Consider the following 18,434-nt stretch of genomic DNA (forward strand, 5'->3'; position numbering starts at 1 on the left):
AAAAAGCGCTCTGCTTTCAACAACAAAGAAGGTATCACATGGGGAAGGGATGGGATACCTTCCAGAAAACTTTAACATTTTTTAAATAAGGAATTAAGTCACTGACTCCAACTAATCTCAGCTGACCCAGATAACAAACATCATTGTTTATCAGGCAATAACCATAATGGATGCTTTCAACCTTCGTGGCAGATTTTAGGAAGTTGCTTTCAACTTCTGTGTTTTCTACTTTCAGAAAATGATTCATATGCATTATCTGGGTCAGGGGCAAAACTTTAGATCACAGCCATGCATTAGCTTAGGTTGTAAAAGTTGATTACTTGGGCAATCCACAGCAAGAAATGTTGACTGTTACATGGTTCTCTTAAAGCAGGTTAAACAAACAGTTTAAGTACACAGTAGGCTAACAGTCTTAAGTGATCTTATGTTATTTTATTAACTCTTGTTCTGAGGTCCTGGAAAAGTTCCAGATTCTTAGAATGTAAAAGATATGTTCATAATATTGTATTGTCACAACTGCATTATATGATATACTTTAAAGAAAATGAATATAACGAGTGTTTTGGTTTCAAAACAGAAATTATATTTGGCTACATTTACATAGAAAAGGTAGTTTTGAACAATGCATTCAATTTGTCCCTTAATATTCTTAGCATCTGACATATCCTGAGTTCCATTCCACTCTCTGGGGAAGGAAAGTGGGGCAATGTCTGGCTCTAGATATTGGCGGCTTATATTTCTACCGGGAAGACACATCAGACAAATATGTCATACGTTAAATGTTGGAAATTGACATACAGGAAGAAAGAAAAGTGAAAGAATTAATTAAAAGTTAATAAACTAGTGTCATCAAAAAGGACTTAGTGAGGCTAAGCAACTGTGGCTACAGCCAAATGGTTTGGGGAGGATGCTGCTGAATCCACCCTGAAGACTGAGCTTGGGGATGCTCACATTGACTTCTGCTACCATGTCTCTGCTTGTGTAGTCACTCTAGCATTGCAGCCTGGGCCAAGACTAGTGATAGTTCAGTCCACATCTCCTGCCCACTCTTCAGGCTTTGTAGAAAGATGTCTGTCCATTGCCATTTCTTGTGAAACTGTGGTTCTCATACTACCAACATTTGGTTTCCCTCAAAATTGGGGCTGACAGATAAAGTGCAGTACAATCAATCATACTTGAAATTTCAGATTAATAAAATAGATGTTTTGTGTAAGTATGCTCACATTTAACTGTGTCTCCTGTATTTATCTTTGTTAAATATGTCAAACCTTCTTTAAACAGTCATTTCGACACCAGGCAACTCAAAACAACACATTCTCATTTAAACCAGTTAAATGTGAAGATTTCAACAAGACCAGTGCACAAGTCAACGCCATTATCATCCTGTGTATTGGTATTATGATAGGGATATGGCTAGAGATCTACAGGAGAACAGTTGTGGTAACAGCATGATTTTTAAACTAGAAGTAGGATAAATATTTTTACAAAGCGACAAGAGTATTGGTGAGTTTGGAGCTAAGTTTTTAAAAAGAGTGGAGATGGGTAAGTAAGAAAATGGAATTTATTTAAAGAATGATGTGACTCAAGGCATAGAGGCATAAGGTGACTGACAGGTGTTGGGTACAGTCTGCACAAAGAAGTTACTTGTGTGTGAAATGGGAGCTTGGAGTAAGACTGAACATTTCTATGTAGTAGGATAAACAAGGATCTTTTGGATATTTTTTAATCAGAGTGATTAGTTTGGAAGTATTCCTTTGCTATAAGGCTGTTATTGATGAACTTAATCCTAGCCATATATGTTTTTAAGGCATCTAGATTCCCCATGACAAGAAATATTTACCTGAAGTCCAGAAGTTAAATTAACTGCATGACATGGTGTGGATCCACACTTAGAATAAAAGTCCTGACTTGTTTGGCCATTTGCTTGTTGTTTGAGGAGTGTTCAAACCATTTTTGTAATTTCTGTTCTTATTTACGTTCTCATCAATGTGTGTAAGCATAGTCATTACACTACATCCTTCCCAGTATTTATCCTTCTTTCATAGTTTTTATTTTATAATGAAAGGATTCTAACAGGTGCTGAACAATATCTTGTTGGTTTTTACAATTTTTATTGCATTTCTATTGATTTATATTGTGTACATGTGAAGGCCCACAGAACTTAGTTTTCTCCTTCAACCATGTGAGTCTTGGGAATTGAACACAGGCTATCAGCCTTGGCAGCAGTCATCTTTACTAACAAGCCATTTGATCACCCCTTCTTTGGGCTTTTGATAAATGTTTTCCTGATATTTAGGAGCTGAGAACCTTTTCATAAGCTATTTCTATTTATAAGATTTCTTTAGAAAAATGTCCATTGACATCAATTGACCATTTTCAAAGTAAGCTATATGTTTTCTTGCAGCTCAGTTATTGGTTGCTTAGGTATTTTGAAGGCATTACAAGCATGTCCTCTCAATGTGTGTGTTCACTTTCATTTGAATGTGTACTTTGCTGGCTGTGCAGAGTCTTTTAACCTGATGTTCCACATGTTCAGTTTTGCTTTTGTTGTGTTTGGGAGCAAAGGTGAATACACAGAAGATTTTTTACCTCTGTTTCTGCCTAAGTGTTTGGCAGTCTCAGGACTTAGATTTAAGTTTAGTAGCCATTGTGAATTAACCTTTGTTTCTGGTAGAAGAAACCCATGAATGAAAAAAATATTAAAAAGGAAAGGAAAGGAACATGACTGGACATGACTGCTCGTAGGAGGAGAAGGTTCATTACAGATGTCTGGGAGAGCATAGCCAGAGTCAGAGACATCTGGGAGGGTCCAGAATCGACATGACCAGACTGAGCTGTGCCATGTGAGGGCTGGAGGGGGCACCATATGCAAAGACCAGGAAGACCACAGGTGCAAAGAAGGTGGGTAACCAAAATGGCTAGATTATATAAGGAAGAGCAGCCCAATTTCCTGGGGTGGAGAGTTTAGGACAGAGGGTGTGGTGTGCCTTTTAGAAGGACTCTGTAACAGGTAGGCACTGAGGGAAGCAGGGAGAACCTGGCAGCTGCACCTTGCTGTCGTGTGTCAAACAGACACTGCAGCCATTTGCCCTGGCTTTGAAACCTAACATCCCCTTAGTAACTTTTCGAAATGATGAGTGAGAAGTGAAATTTATTAGATGCTTTGGATGCTTGTATTAAGGTGAGTATGTGGTTTTATTTTCACTCATATGATTGGAAGTAATGGATCTATGAATTTCTTAATGCTGAGTTTTCCTTATGTCCTTAGACTACATTACGGATTTGATTTGGTACCATGAGTTTAATTACTGTATCTATAGTCAGTGTGATGACCATGTCAGCCTTCTTGTAAGACATTTGTCTGGTTATATAATGAGGGTATTTTTGCCTTCATAACAATTTTATATGCTATTTCTATTGAATGCAATAATGATTTTAGAATATTTAGTATACGTTTCTCATAACATTTTCTAGTTATGCTGTTTACATGGCTGGATGATTCTTATTCAGTAAATTGGATACTTTGTGCTTTCTATTTATTATTTAAGCACTAACTAGTTGTCTTTGTCTAAGATGTGTTCATTTTAGCTTAGTGTGCCTTATAAATTTATTTTTGGGTGGTCTTGGCCTGATAGGCCATTTTTATTGTTTCCTTCCAATGTTTGTGTGGCATTGCGGCATGGGTATGTCAGTTAGGAGCAGCATGTATCTGCTAAATTTTTATTTTTAGTATTTTTCCCATTTACCATGTTTATTTTAATTCTTGGTAAGGTTGCATATATTTTAAACTAAAAATCAATTTACAGTCAGTTTTTATCTATTTCCTTTTTAATTTTTAAGATTTGAATTCATACTTACACCTCTGTCCTAAAATGAAAATAAGACTTTTACATTTTCACATTCAAAAGCACTTCACTCTTAAACTGAAAGCACTTATACTACAAGTATCTACACAAACACACACACACACACACACACACACACAAGTACATACATATAAAGACACAAAAATTGAACACACATGAATACTAGGTCAAAACATTTTTATTTAAAAAATCAGGCAATTTTAAAATTTTCATGCTGTTATTCATAATCTTAATCAAAGGATACAATAACTTGACTTATTATCAGAACCAAGACCCTACTTTTAGAGTTGATATTTATTTTCTATCATTTTTTTGTTGTTTTTACAAGACAGGGTTTCTCTGTATTGTTTTTGAGGCTGTCGGTCCAGCCTGGCCTCGAACTCACAGAGATCTGCCTGCCTCTGCCTCCCGAGTGCTGGGATTAAATGTGTGCACCACCACCGCCCGGCTATTTTCTATCATTTGTCAGTTATAATTTCTGTAGTTTTGATTGAATGAGATTACTTAAACTGCTTAACCTCTTCTTCTCTTGTAAGTTATAATTCATGGAAAATTTAAACTTTTTAGGTTAAAACAGCATATTTCTTTTTTGTAAAGAACATCCTTTTCTCTAAATTTGGAAATTTATTTATTTTCTTTTGTTAAAAATAGATTCTTCTCTCATTCAATACATCCTGACCACAGTTTTCTCTCCCTCCCTTCCTTCCAGCTGCCCTGCAACTCCCTTCTCCCCCAGATCCACAGCTCTCCATTTCCCTTCTAAAAGGAGCAGGCCTGCAAGAGACAAGAAGCAAACACAGCAAAACCAGATACAATTATATAAAGTGAAAGTCCTCTAACTGAGGTCGCACAAAGCAAACCAATAGGAGGAAACGAGTCGCAAGAGCAGGCATAAGGGTCAGAGACACACCTGCTCCCATGGTTAACGACTTCTACAAAAACACCCAGGTAGCTAACAGCCGTAACATGTATGGAGAGAACCTGGTGCAGATCCATGCAGGCCCCATGCTTGACTCTTTCCATATAAATGTCTGACTGTGGGTCTCTAACTTGTTCCCATTTGCTGCTGGAGGATCTGTCTCTGATGCAAACTGGACAAGCCTCTGTTCTGTGAGTACAGCAAAATGCCACCAGGAATTATTTCATTGAATTTTTCCTTTGCCAGTTGTGGTTGGTTTTACCCTAGGTTTCTGAGCTATCCGGTCTTCAGTTATCAAGTCAGTGCTGGACGTGGGCTTCCTCTTGTGCATGGGCTCCAGGTTAAACCAGACATTGTTCCCACAGTTCTGTGCCACCATTGCCCCAGCAAGTCTTTTGGGCAGGACAGATTGTAGGTTGAAAGTATTGTGATGGTGTTGATGTCTATGTTTCTCTTTTGGTAGCCTGCCAATTCCCTTCCTACACAGAAGAGACACAGCTCAACCTTTGTACACTCAACGAGCAGAGATGTCCTCAGCAACAGGACCCCGCTGTCGGTTTTCGGAAAGCAATCCTCTGTCCTAGCATCAGCCTGGGTTGTTTTGGGGATCTCCAAGGGACCCCCTCAGCCAACAGCTTGAATGAATGTCAGCCCAGTCCACCAGTGGAAGCCTTGCCTGGCTACAAGAGACAGCCAGTTCAGACCCTATCTTTTTAGTGAGCTTTGTTCAAAATCTTATTGTGGATCCTGTAGATCCTGATATCAGATTTTGTCCACATTCTAAGACATTTCCCATCAGAATGAGGCATAGAACTGGTATTTTAAACCATGTTATCTGCTATTTCCTTATATTAAGTAAATTGCACTATAGCAGATGCAGAGTTAACCTACAGGTATTTGGGTGGTATTTTCTTCAGATTAATAAGTTAAAAAACTTATTCAGAGGATATTGTAAGACTTTTCCCAGGTAAGGTAGAATATATTGATAAATGAGTTTGGTTATTCCTATCTTTTCAATGACACACTAGAGAATGATATCTATATCCTACGAAAATGAACTACATTGCAATAAGAATTTGAAATTTGTAAGATCCTCACATTTGAGTTCCCTGTTGGCACCATAATCAACTGCTATTTGGTATACATAGCTTTAGACTAACATGTATGCACACAATGGGGGAAGGGAGGCACTGTGTAATCTGCTCTTTTTTGTCCCTGGTGACATATACAATAAGAAACCTCTCAAATAGAATCCTTCCCTTAGATACAAACTGAATGCTCCCCCAGCGCTTCTGGAGTTGTTCCATTTCATTCAATGATTTTTAGTTAGATCTATTGGGTCTTTCTTTTTCTTTTTCTTTCAAGATACTTTAAAATAGTAAGATGAGCTCTATAATGTATTCTAATTCATAATTTCCAAGCTTTTCAAGGAGTCAGGAAAGAGACTTTACAAGTGTAGAATGTAAATTTTATTTTCTTTTTTATGTCAAGAGTGTTTATGATTCCAACCTAGCTTATAGCAAATCTCTTTCAGAGAGTGCCTTTAAAATTTGTTTTGTGATTTTTGGTGGTGTTAATGCATTTTTGTCTGTCAGTTTTGGATAAGCTGCTAAGAATATGTGATGTAGTATGTTCATGGTGTATAGTTTGGTGAGAAGAAATTAAAGAGACTAGTTTTACATATGGATATTAAGAGTAGTATATGCAATATGGGCAAAAATTAATGCAGTGAAGACACTGAGAATGATATTCTTAGGAATAATGCATTAGTAACTATTAGATATACCTTTATTCCAGCATCTTTACATTAACAGAGTCATATTTGTGTTCTTTGTGTTTTCCTATTTAAGAGAAAGTTATTCCAGAGATGAGGCCAGAGCGCTGGGCCTATGACTGTTCCATTATATTTCTGTTTTAGTATCTGTTTTTAGTAAGGTCAAAAGTATGGACACATTTGGCATATAGCAAACAATGTTTAATTTCATCCAACTGAAAGCATGTACTAAACTGATCTAGGAGAAAGTCTGAGAGAATACAGGCATTGGTTGAACTGCCCAACTGTCCCTTGACTACACGAAATAGCTGATTTGTTAACTGAAATAAGAGCCTCAAGAACACCTGGAAATAGATACTGCTGAAGCCAAGTTGCCAGAGTTTAATAACTAGACTCAGGAGGTTCCAAAGTCACCTGGGATAAAACTCTAATTCTTCCTCACAAGTGGACTCACCGTGTGCATCCAACTTTAGTTGTGGATCAGAAGGAAAATGGGCTTTTCTCTGCATGAGCCTACATGTTATGAGATTTCACATAATGGGATATTTTCTGAGAGGTATGAAATTGATATTGGTGTTTCTCATTTCACTTTCTGGAAAAGCTGTAGGGAAAGAGAAACAAAGTAAAACAAATGAGCAGGGTCCCCTTAGCAATGAACTGCTGAGGAAACAAGGGAAGCCATGGTGCCCCAAAGCTAGAACATCAGCATCTTCTGGTGGGAGTTAACTTAGTAGTTGACGTTGGGTCTCAGTCTATGCCGATGAAGACCAACTAAAATTCTTTCTAAATGTAGATTTTTGGTCAAAATGAGAACAGCTATGGATGCCATGAAATACAAAAGTGGGCTAATGGATCAGAAACTCACCAAAAGATGGCAACCTTTTTTTTTTCAAGCCAGGCAATCTAGGGGAGGCATGAGTTCTAAATTTGCCACTTTTTAGATGAAATGGAAAGGGTCAATTAATGAATTTTTATATGTTGCTTTCATTTGCTTCATGTGCAAATATATACCAACACAGAAATGGCTACATGGAGAAGCATATTATGTGTGTATAAAATTATAGATCAAAGAAAATAAAAACAAGAATTAGGGAAACACTGTACATGTTTGTCTTTCAGTAAACACCTGCTTGGTTTTTGGATGAAGATAATATATGTACACGTGCCCTTCAAATTCCACAGGGACTGAGGTTGTGTGATTTGTGTTTACAAGGAGAGATTTGTGTGTGTGGAAGCCGTGCACTGTGAAAGGAATCTATAACATTCTTCAATCAAAACTGTCCTCTAGTCATTCTGAACCTGAAAGACCTGACATTTAGTCATTTACTATCCTAGATTAAGTCTCCAGGGAAAGCTCGTACCCTGTAATTCATGACTGCTTTCTATAGGCCCATCTTTTATCAAATATGTCTTTTACAAATCTGGGAGAAAGCTCCCATTGCCACACACACTGAGTTCTTTTGGTGCCTTGCAGTTCAGAGAGTTCTAGCTCCATGGTCATTTGAAGAAGCTAGCCAACCATTCTCTACTTACTGTGGTTAATTCAAGGGTAGAAGATTCATGAGAAATGTTTGAAAGCAGAGATGAACACCACCTGATCACCAGCTCCAGTTTCAGGAGGAACAGAAATGAGACAAATCTAAGAAGTTATTGAATGTACAGGAAGGGAAAAGACACAATCAATAATACCAGTTCTTGAGACAGAGAGGGCTATCATGTGTCAAATGAAGTATGACCTGTGATATACCAGAGCCACTGTGTGGATGTAGAATGCCTAAAAAGGAGGAATAGTAGAAAACAGTGGAAGAAGGAAAAAATCTGGCTTACCTAAGTGGTAGCAGGATCGGGGGCAGGGCGGGTAAACAGAGGGGAGAGGAGAGGAGAAGAGAGAGAGAGAGAGAGAGAGAGAGAGAGAGAGAGAGAGAGAGAGAGAGAGAGAGACAGAGAGAGACAGAGAGAGACAGAGAGAGAGAGAGAGACACAGAGAGAGACACAGAGAGAGACACAGAGAGAGACAGAGAGAGAGACAGAGAGAGAGAGAGGGGCCATTTCCAATATCACAAGCCTCCAAGAACTTCTTAAAGGCCCACAGAGTCATGAAAATGGCCTGTGATTACTTTAGGGTGTGGTTGCAGAGTTGCTGATGCCTCCTTGAGATAGTGTAACAGTTGCAGGCAACTGGGCTGTAAATCAGGGACTAGTGGGATACTGGCAGAGTCCAGAGATCTAGCACAGATAGGGAACAGATAGAGGGCTGCAGTAACTTGATTCTCTTATCTCTTGCATGTCAAGGGCATTTTGGACCTGTATTGAAATCTAATGAGAAGTGTTGGCTGGTTTTGTTCAGACACAGCAAATAGATTTTTCACAGGTACTATTGTTTGTTTTTAAAGACTATTTTTTTATTCTAAATTAATGGCAAATTTAATCATAAAACCTGGTTGGCATGCTTGTTAAATCAATTTTTTATTGATAAATTGGTAAATTTCAGTGCATGTTTTGCAATAACAAAATCAGTATGATTGTCTAGTTCCACATTTTCTTTTGTTACTGAATAAACTTAGGTGCAATGATAGATGTCCTTAAAATTACATTATCAGTAAGAATTACTAACAAGAAACAAATCAATGTCTTTTGAAGCTAGTATTTCTATAAAGAAGGGAAGTCATGTGCCATGGGTGACAGGGACAATTTTTATCTCTTGGCTATTTGTGTCCCCAATGTTTATTGTTCAATAGCTAACTCCCAGGGCACTATATATCTTTCCAAATGCAAGCCCCCTAATCATTTTCATAGCATCATATCTGTTATTACCAAAAGATGGAAGAAGGTGAGTAAATGTGATGTTGTGTATAGCAAATTGGTCAGTTAACTGTGTGCCAGAAGTGTCCTGCCCCTTTTGTGTTGATGGTTGATGGCAGCATAGGATAGCCTGACCTGAGAAGTTCCTCTACCTACTTACCCCCTCCCTGGGGTGTCAAAGAGCTGGAGTGACCACATACTCCCTGAGCTGTGATTTCTCGCTGTATCTTTCACATTTATTTTATTGTTCAGGGATTACTTGATATTTCTGAGTACCTTTTGAGAAATCTTAATTTAAAGGGGCTGTCACAGACTTAAGTAAAAGATATGTAATTATTAGAGTCTTGACGGCATGTAAGTTCTTTTTGTTTATCTAAATCCTGAAAATTACATGGATTTTGTTTCTCCCAACAAGTCAGTTTTAATGAAATAGGTCTAGATTTCTAACAAGGTCTAAGTGCTCCGTACACATATCTGCTTTTATCCTATTTTATTTTTATTATGTTTTGGCATCCTTCTCAAATCTGATTAGAAGCATTATCCATATTAGCTGTACTTCTCAAAGGAAGGAGGAGGTCCAGTTAAGAAATAGAACTGGGAGAGAGAGGGACCAGATGGCCATTTGTCTTATGAGTCACTTGCATTCTGTTCATTTCTCCATTTCCTGAATTTCTTTTGAGTACACGTGAGCTGAATTGGCATGTCATCAGTAAACAGGAATATAGATGCCATTTCCATTTTGGGTCAACAGAAATGAGCGTTCCAGATTAGTAGCTAGCTGGCTGGAATCAGATGCTATGCTGTTTTGTTAGGACTACTTTCTTGGCCTGCAGATGAAATGATTGTCCTACTTATTATCCTACCTTACGGTGTGTGTGTGTGTGTGTGTGTGTGTGTGTGTGTGTGTGTGTGTGTGTACACACACGTGTGCATATGCCCTTACCAAGACTTTGAGTTTTCCCATGACTGGATATTTTATATCCTGGAAAACCCCTCACTCCAGTGGATATTTGTGTTGGGATTTATCTCATATCTAGTTACATTGTTTTTAGCCTTACAGTAGATCAATGAAAAGATTTTCTGTAATCTAAATCATTAATATATCTCTGGTAGCAATAGAGACATCACATTATAGAAGCACAAGACTAGAAATACCTGTTAGTTTAGAATATTCAAAATTTTTGTCCAATACTAGATTATAGATGGCAGTTAGAACTGAACTGTTATTAGTCTTCTATTTCTGACAAAATTCTCTAAGATTGGCAGCAAATTTTTTCAAAATTTATTAATTTAAAATTTATGTTGATTTCAAGTTTTAATCCTCCTTTTCTTGTCAGCTCTTTGGCTTCCTCAACAGTTTGGGGAACCCAGTGCAGTGTCAGTGCTCTAATGAACCACTGACACACAGGGGAAGCATCTGCAAATGCAATGATGCTAGGGTTGCCGACAACGTAGAACACAGAGAGGAGTTAATAAAAAATAAATATTCTAACTTCATCAACTTCAGATTCTAGAAAATCTGTTACTGTGTCTAAATTTGAAAGTTGTCTGGTGGATTTGTATACCTGTAATGTCTTTCTAGGGAATGCAGTAATAATGTGTTGATAATACTAAAAAAGCACCTATAGCTGTACCGAATTGATATTCTTGATTTGTGGGTCTTCAAAACAAAACATAATATTTGACATCTCAATTATATACTTTTTAAACAATTCTATTTTATTTTAGAGGGGGATGATAGGATTTAAACCAGGACCTTGTATATGCATGCGAGGCAAGCAGTCAGTCACTGTTGCTATATTCCTAACTCTTTGAAACTTTTAAATCATTCATTGTTTCAAAATTCTCTCTTGTGCTAGGGATGATAACTAATATTTGTTTGGTGATTACTAAAAACCACAGAGAAGATGACAAGCTCCATATAATTAACCTAATTTATTCTTTGTTTGTGAATGGAGAGAAAGGGAATTGGGAATTTGATCACTGAAATTTGCTGTCCTATGGATTCCCAGAGCGCAACAGATCATGTTAATGCTAGGCCCAATTGCACTTCATTTCATGCATTGCTGTGTAATGCTTGGCTATTCAATACCTACTTGATGATGGACAGATGAGCATTCTGGTAGCTTACAAAGTTCAACAGACATCTCAAATAATCCCCATTCTGTTTTTAAGATTTCATCTGTGTTCATTTTAGCAGAAGAAATCTAATAAGTCTTACTGACTTGCCTTGGCAGACCTTGAAAATCAAATTGGAGATCAGGGCTGGGAGACAGGTAGTCCCAGCGTCTTAGGGCTATAGAAAAATGATTGAGAGTGGTTCCTGTTTGTATTTCCTACTTACCATTTGAAATTTCTGTAATCTTTATCTCGGGAGATGTGCCCACTTAACTAATAATCTTATAGTTCTGTTTTAACCACCTATTTGATAGCTCAATTAACCAATTTGGTCAATTGTCTAGTCTTCGACTGGTAGTCTGCAAGTTCAATTAGACTAGTTAAGCAAATTGCACAATTGACAGTAAGCACTCTGTCACTTTGAGTTTGCATTCACATGATCACATGAACATCATGGACGTCTCACTAACCTGTGTGATACAGGCTATTTTTCTTCATTGTACACTATACATTTGTTGAGGAACCATTTATTATCATCAATCTGCATTGAAAATGACTTCACCAGCACTTCAGATATTCCCTTTGTTTTCAAATTGTCTTCCAAACATTCTTAGACATACTAATGTTATTTTTCTAAATCAACTACCAATTCATTGAGTATTATGATGTCTGTTGTGAAAGTTGTAGAAATTTTCCAAATAACACAACACAAAACTCATATCTGAATCTGGTCATGTTCTTTCCATTATCAATGCCATACTTACTGCTTTTATCACATATCAGGCTAGACTTGACAGAAACTGGTTTAGCACTAACCAATACTGTACATTATTTCATTGTACACAATAAAGTGAGAGGAGCATCATTGTATTTCTAAAGTAAATTGTGTCCATCACACACCTGTTTTGTCTTCTCCAAATGTTCAGAGGCACAGCAAGTCAGTGGCTTCTTTATAATGACACGGAAGAATAGATCCTCACTAAATGTTACTGAAATAGAACATTTCTTCCAGTCCATGTTTTAGCATTTGTCTTGAACTGAGAAACACACAAGACAGCCTCGGAAGGGTATTTATGCAGCTGTAATTGTGATTATTGTCATTTTTTCCTTCTTATTCCTGCTGAGCAATCAATCTTTCTGAAGAAACTGCAATCACCTCCTGCTTTTTGATCAACATGCTGCACAATCTGATTTTAAGTTACTGAAGTAAATATACTGTTTCAGTTTAATAATTCACCTGAGAAGTGTGATTTTCTATACTTAATGAGGATGTTTTCAGAAGCAAAAAAAATTGGAAAACAATTAGAAGACAAGGTACTTTTTAAAATCATGATATTTTTATTTAAAAATAATCTTTTCTCACTTTACATACCAGTCCCAGTTCCCACTTCCTCTCCTCCACCCACTCTCTCCTCCCCCGCCCCATCCCATCCACTCCTCAGACAGGGTAAGGCTTCCCATGGGCAGTCAATGAAGTCTGGCATATCTCTTTGAGGCAGGACCAAGACTGACCCCCTATATCTAGGCTGAGCAAGGTATCCTTGACAAGGTACATTTTAAAACTTCAGAGCTATCTCCTTGAGGACTGGCTAGTGCTAAACCATTTTCTGTCAGTCTAGCCAGATATGTGATAGAAGCAGTAAGTAGGGCATTGATAATGGAAAGAAAATGGACAGATTCGGATGTGAGTTTTATGTGTTGTGTTATTTGGAAAATTTCTACAACTTTCCCAACAGACTTCATGATAGTCAAAGAATTGGTAGTTGATTTAGAAAAATCTCATTTGGTATGTCTAAGAATGTTTGGAAGACAATTTGAAAACAAATGGAATATTTGAATTGCTGGTGAAGTCATTTTCAATGTAAATTTATGACAATAAATGGTTCCTCAACAGAATCTCAGAAATAAAACATAAAACACACACACTGATTCTCCTGTTATGGAGTTGCTTGAATGGAGATGGTGCTGTTCTTATATATTTTGTGACATTGAAGAGTTTCTTCATCTGAATGCATGAAGTCTATTCACTTTGTGTTTAGGAGAATTAATTCTAATAGGCTTTCATGTTCTACAAACTTGGTATATGTTTTGAAGCAAGAAACACCATATTTCGACTATTGCTTTGTAATTATAGGCAGAAATCATATTGTACTAGTGTAAATAGTATGTATAGCAGATCATTCACTTGGTATTTTATTTTATAAATGTTATTGTAAAGCATTATTGAAAATAAATAACCATGTAACACACAAAAAATTGTCCAGACCCCCAAACTATACACTTAATGAGCAATTGAGCATTTGAAATGAACTTGTGAAGCTCCACATTGAATTTTACACTTGTAGAATCAAATATATTTTTGAGCTTATCCATTGTCACAATAAGAGGGCATAAGAACTATTGTAGATTTAATTACAGGTGGTTATAAGCAGACCAATGTGGGTTGTGGACACTGAACACTAGACCTCTACAAGAACAGCACTTTTTAATGACTGAGCCAACTTTCTAGCTCCCAGCTAACTGATCTTTACTTACGTCTACTTATCTGGAAAAGGAAGATAAACACCGTACTTCTGCTTAGCTTATCAGGTTGTTGTGAGGATTGAGATAACTTAAGGCATTGCTCAGCAGAGTGTAAGTTAGAATTAACTCCCATGGGTGATCTTCTCTATAGGTGCATCCATGAATATAGGGCTTTCCCTCAGTCACATTCTGTCCATAAGGTAAGTGTTTTACTAAGCTTATAATGAAGGTTACATTACAATACATTTCAGAGCTCTTTAGGTAAATTATCCTGTTTAATCCAAGACTCTGTAGTTGAGGCCACAATCAATAATAACAGTGTGTCATGAGCATATATATTTTGGGGTAAAGCAATAGAGAGTCAGTGGTTAAAACTTTAATTGTTCTTTAGACTGCACACCATGAATCAAAAACTTCAATCAGACACTTGCTATGTTCCAACTATTACCTGTGGTTACTTTATTTTTGTTTTTTACCTTAAGTGACCCTCCCAATTATCTTGAAAGGTAAAGAACTAGAATCCAGAAAGATGAAATAACCTCTATTATGCTAACAAGGAGTAGACTCTGAACTCAAATCCATCTCTTACAGGTTTATGAAACCCATTGTATTTGAAGGAAAATCCTCAGATTCTATCATCTCAATTTAAATTGCACCCCTTGCACACTAACTGGAAATCAAAATATATGTAGCTCTGAGAAATGATCTGTATAGCTCTTTGGATATTTACATTTTGAACAGAGGTATGGAGCCAGCTGTAAATAAATCTTAGAAATATGCTATCAGTTCAGATTGTTTTCCCATTCTCTTCCTTACTCTGTCAGAGAATTCAGTGTTATTTCTTGATAACATCCCATATTAAAGTATCAAAAGTAACTTGAAAGGAAATATACATGTAATCATTTAAGTAACCTATTTAAATTATAAAGTTATTTAAGTCATGTTTTGAAAGAGATTTTACTAAAGGCTGGGTAATTTTATTTCTTGTACTTGGGTGTTCTGGACTGAAAATAAAACATTCCTTTAAGTTAGATATAAAAAGATTGAATTTTAGTACAGATGCATAAGAAATAAAAAGAGCCATATACATACATACATACGTATATATACATCATATGTGACACAGATCTCTTTGTACAAGTGCTCTTTGCTTCCAAGTTTCCAGGTGGAAAGTAGGGCTGGGAAGATAGCTTACTCAGTGGACTGAAGTGCAAACCAGTTCTTGTAAGTTACAGCACTGAGGCAGAGATATGGATACCCCTGGGATTTGATGGCCAGTCAGTCTGATCAGTGAGCCCTAGTCCAATGAGGGACCCTGTTACAAATAAAATAAAATAAATAAAATGTGGACAGCACTGAGGAATGGCAGCCAAGGTTTCCCTCTGGACTGTATATACACACATATTCACATGCACATGTACATATATAACCTTGCACACATACACATACATACATCAAAAACAAAATTATACTAATCGGTAAGCTCTTAAAATTTAAAGACCAAATCACCATCTTTCTTTGTAATCTTTGTTTTTCTCTGTCATTTAAGAATATGAAATGGTTTCAGTTTACTTGAAGAATTGTTACATAGAGTAAAGGAGACTCAGCCCAGAAAGGGAGTTTGATTTAGCAATGGGCACTCCTCTTCTTACCTCACCTGGCTTCACTCTGAAATGCTCTCCAGCTATATCTAACACATACATTTATGACTTCCTTTGGAGAGTTGATTCTGAGTAAAGGGTATGAAATTGCATTTCTTGAACTGATATTATACTTCTTGCCATCTGATTTTCTTCTTCTCCTCCTCCTTTCCCTCCTCCTCCTGCTCCTCCTCATTCTTCATCTTCTTTTTAGTTTTCAACACAGGGTTTACCCATGTAACAGCTTTGGCTGTCCTGGAACTCACTCTGTAGACCAGGCTGTCCTTGAACTCACAGAGAGTTGCCTGCCTTCACCTCCTGAGTGCTGGATTTAAAGGCATGTGCCATCACTGACTATCTGATTTTCTTATACTGACTTCTCAATAGAAAAAATATCTAGCTTTATGAAAGGGATATATATGAAAGGGTTGTTAAGCAAGCAATGTTCAAAAGCCAACTGATACATCAGGAGGGTGCCTGTTCAAAGGAAAAGTTTGATATCGTGAAAAAAATAAGAAATGGAAATTACATTTAAATAAGTTTTCCAGCTTTGTCTTTGATATTAACCTGATGAGCTAAATTGCTTTCAGAAGTTAAAGTAGAGATCTAAAGGTTATAATAACATCAATGCAAAAATAGCCCAGAGAGAGGAAGAAATGGAAAGTTCATTTAAATAAGTGAATGATTTGTGGAGATGTGATGGCTCTATTAATATTAATTATGCCATTATCCTTCACTGTTTTCCAAATGGGAATTTGCCAACCTACTCCTCCAGTGACAGACATACTGAAGTGTAAATAGAGATCAGTAACCCCATCTCTCCACATCTAGGGTGTCTGTGGTGCCTCCTTTTAAGAAATTCTAAGTCACTGTTGCTAGCAGCCTAACAGGTTAGTCTTCTGTCACTGTGACAAAGTAACCTGGGAAAACAACTTCAAATGGGAAATCCTTAATTTCGGCTCCTTGTTTCAGTAATGTTGCCAGGTTTCTTTGAAAGTATGCCTGTGTTAAGGCGGAGGGCCTCCAGGTAGCAGCATGTGGTGAACAAAAGCTGTTTACCTCTTGGGAGTTGGGAAGCAGAGGGCGGGCTGACATCTCTGTATCCTTTAGAATGCCCTGATGACCTACTTTTCTTTTTTAAGTCCTGTCTTCACAAGGTTTTACAACCTCTCACAAGCACCTTGAGTTAGGGGGTCCATATTTTAACGTGAAGGCCTCTGGCAGGGAGATAATCTCTGCCCATCTCAGTTTGGAAGGGTACTTTGGAAGCAAAGAATTTTCTTCCAAGTGTTGCTTTCCAGTGATGTCCCGTTCCTGGCCTCCAGTTGGTGAATAGAAGGGCTAAGGCTGCCTATGTTTAAGTTCTGATTTCGTTCTCACGCCTGCACACACCCCGTGGGAAGGACAGAAGGAAGCAAGGGCTCTCTCAGTCTCTGGAGATGCTCCTTTCAGGCAGCCCTCAGCCGGATGGACTGGTAGGATGTTTGGGACTAACTGGGGCAGAGAGCCTGCCTTGGTTAAATCCATTCCTCAGACTAAACACTTTTCTTTATTTAGAAATGAATGGGAGTGGAGAGAAATAATTTTATGTCCAAAAATCTATCCCATCATTGAAAATGTCTTTTAACTCTACACATTGCTGTTTTCTTCTTAAAGCAATTGCCATTTAATGAGGAAGAAAACAACATTTTGAAGGTTGTATTTATTATTTTTTTAAATGCTATGACTATCCTAGTGTTTGGAAGATAATGTTTTTATGTGCAGCATGAAATGTTTGATATCAATTTGAGTCCTAAACAGATACATTTCATTAAATTCTCATGACTTTGGTTTTACCCCATTAAGTTCCATTATCAAAATTACTAGGTAATATCTTAGAGGCTTAAAAGTTGTACCTCTAATAAAATTGCACAGGTCTCTTCCTTCTTCTTAAATGTAAAATGCTGTTACAGATGAATCATAGCATGAGTTTAGCTGCCAATTTGGATCTCCACATCTGGGAATCGTCCAACATGACATGCTTCCTGTCTGTAGGAGGTAGCATTCTCATTATGATCATCAACAGCAATATTTTGTGCAGCAATAAAAAGAGGCACCCCGAGCAAGTCCATGTGATAAAACAAAAGAAAAGGGGGTATGAAGGCCTTGACTCCTCAACATATGAAGATAATTAAGTTTCCCAGCTAATTTCTTCTTTTTATAACTATGGCTGGCCTAAACTATAAATGAAAAAATAACAAAGCACAAAAAGATCTGAAATCGGGGAAGAAGGCTGTGTGGTACCATATGGTCGCCCAAGCAAAATTACCCAGATACTTCAAAAACAAGCAGGGCACATCCGTCTCCTGGATCAGTAACCATATGTGAACATCAAGAAGCTGCCTTCAAGATGATTTAAATAAAGCCTTTGTCATTGGTTTTGCAGGGTCACTTTTTTAAAAAAATAAAAACAAAACAAAAAAAACCAGAAGACTTCCAGAGAGAAACCACGGTGAGCGTCTTCTGAGGTTGATCTGAACTTTCCCAGCTGTGGCAGAACTCTTTTTGAAGTGAAAAGACTTTCTCAAAAAGGAGGAGAAGTCCTTTAAAAGAAAGCTTATAACCACTGAGAGACAGTGGATATTTCTGGGAGTAGTTTAGGTACAAGAAGAAAGATATTTCTTGACCCAATGAAATTCATCTGTGGAGAAGTCCAATTTTGGTAATGGGAAACAGTGTTTTTTTATAAAATCGTGTTAACATAGTGATTAAGCAAAGAAAAAATAATACTATAGGAATGTTGGTAAGTGTGA

The sequence above is a fragment of the Mesocricetus auratus genome, unplaced genomic scaffold, assembly GCF_017639785.1.
Source record: "Mesocricetus auratus isolate SY011 unplaced genomic scaffold, BCM_Maur_2.0 Super-Scaffold_6730, whole genome shotgun sequence".
In the NCBI taxonomy this organism is placed as follows: Eukaryota; Metazoa; Chordata; class Mammalia; order Rodentia; family Cricetidae; genus Mesocricetus; species Mesocricetus auratus.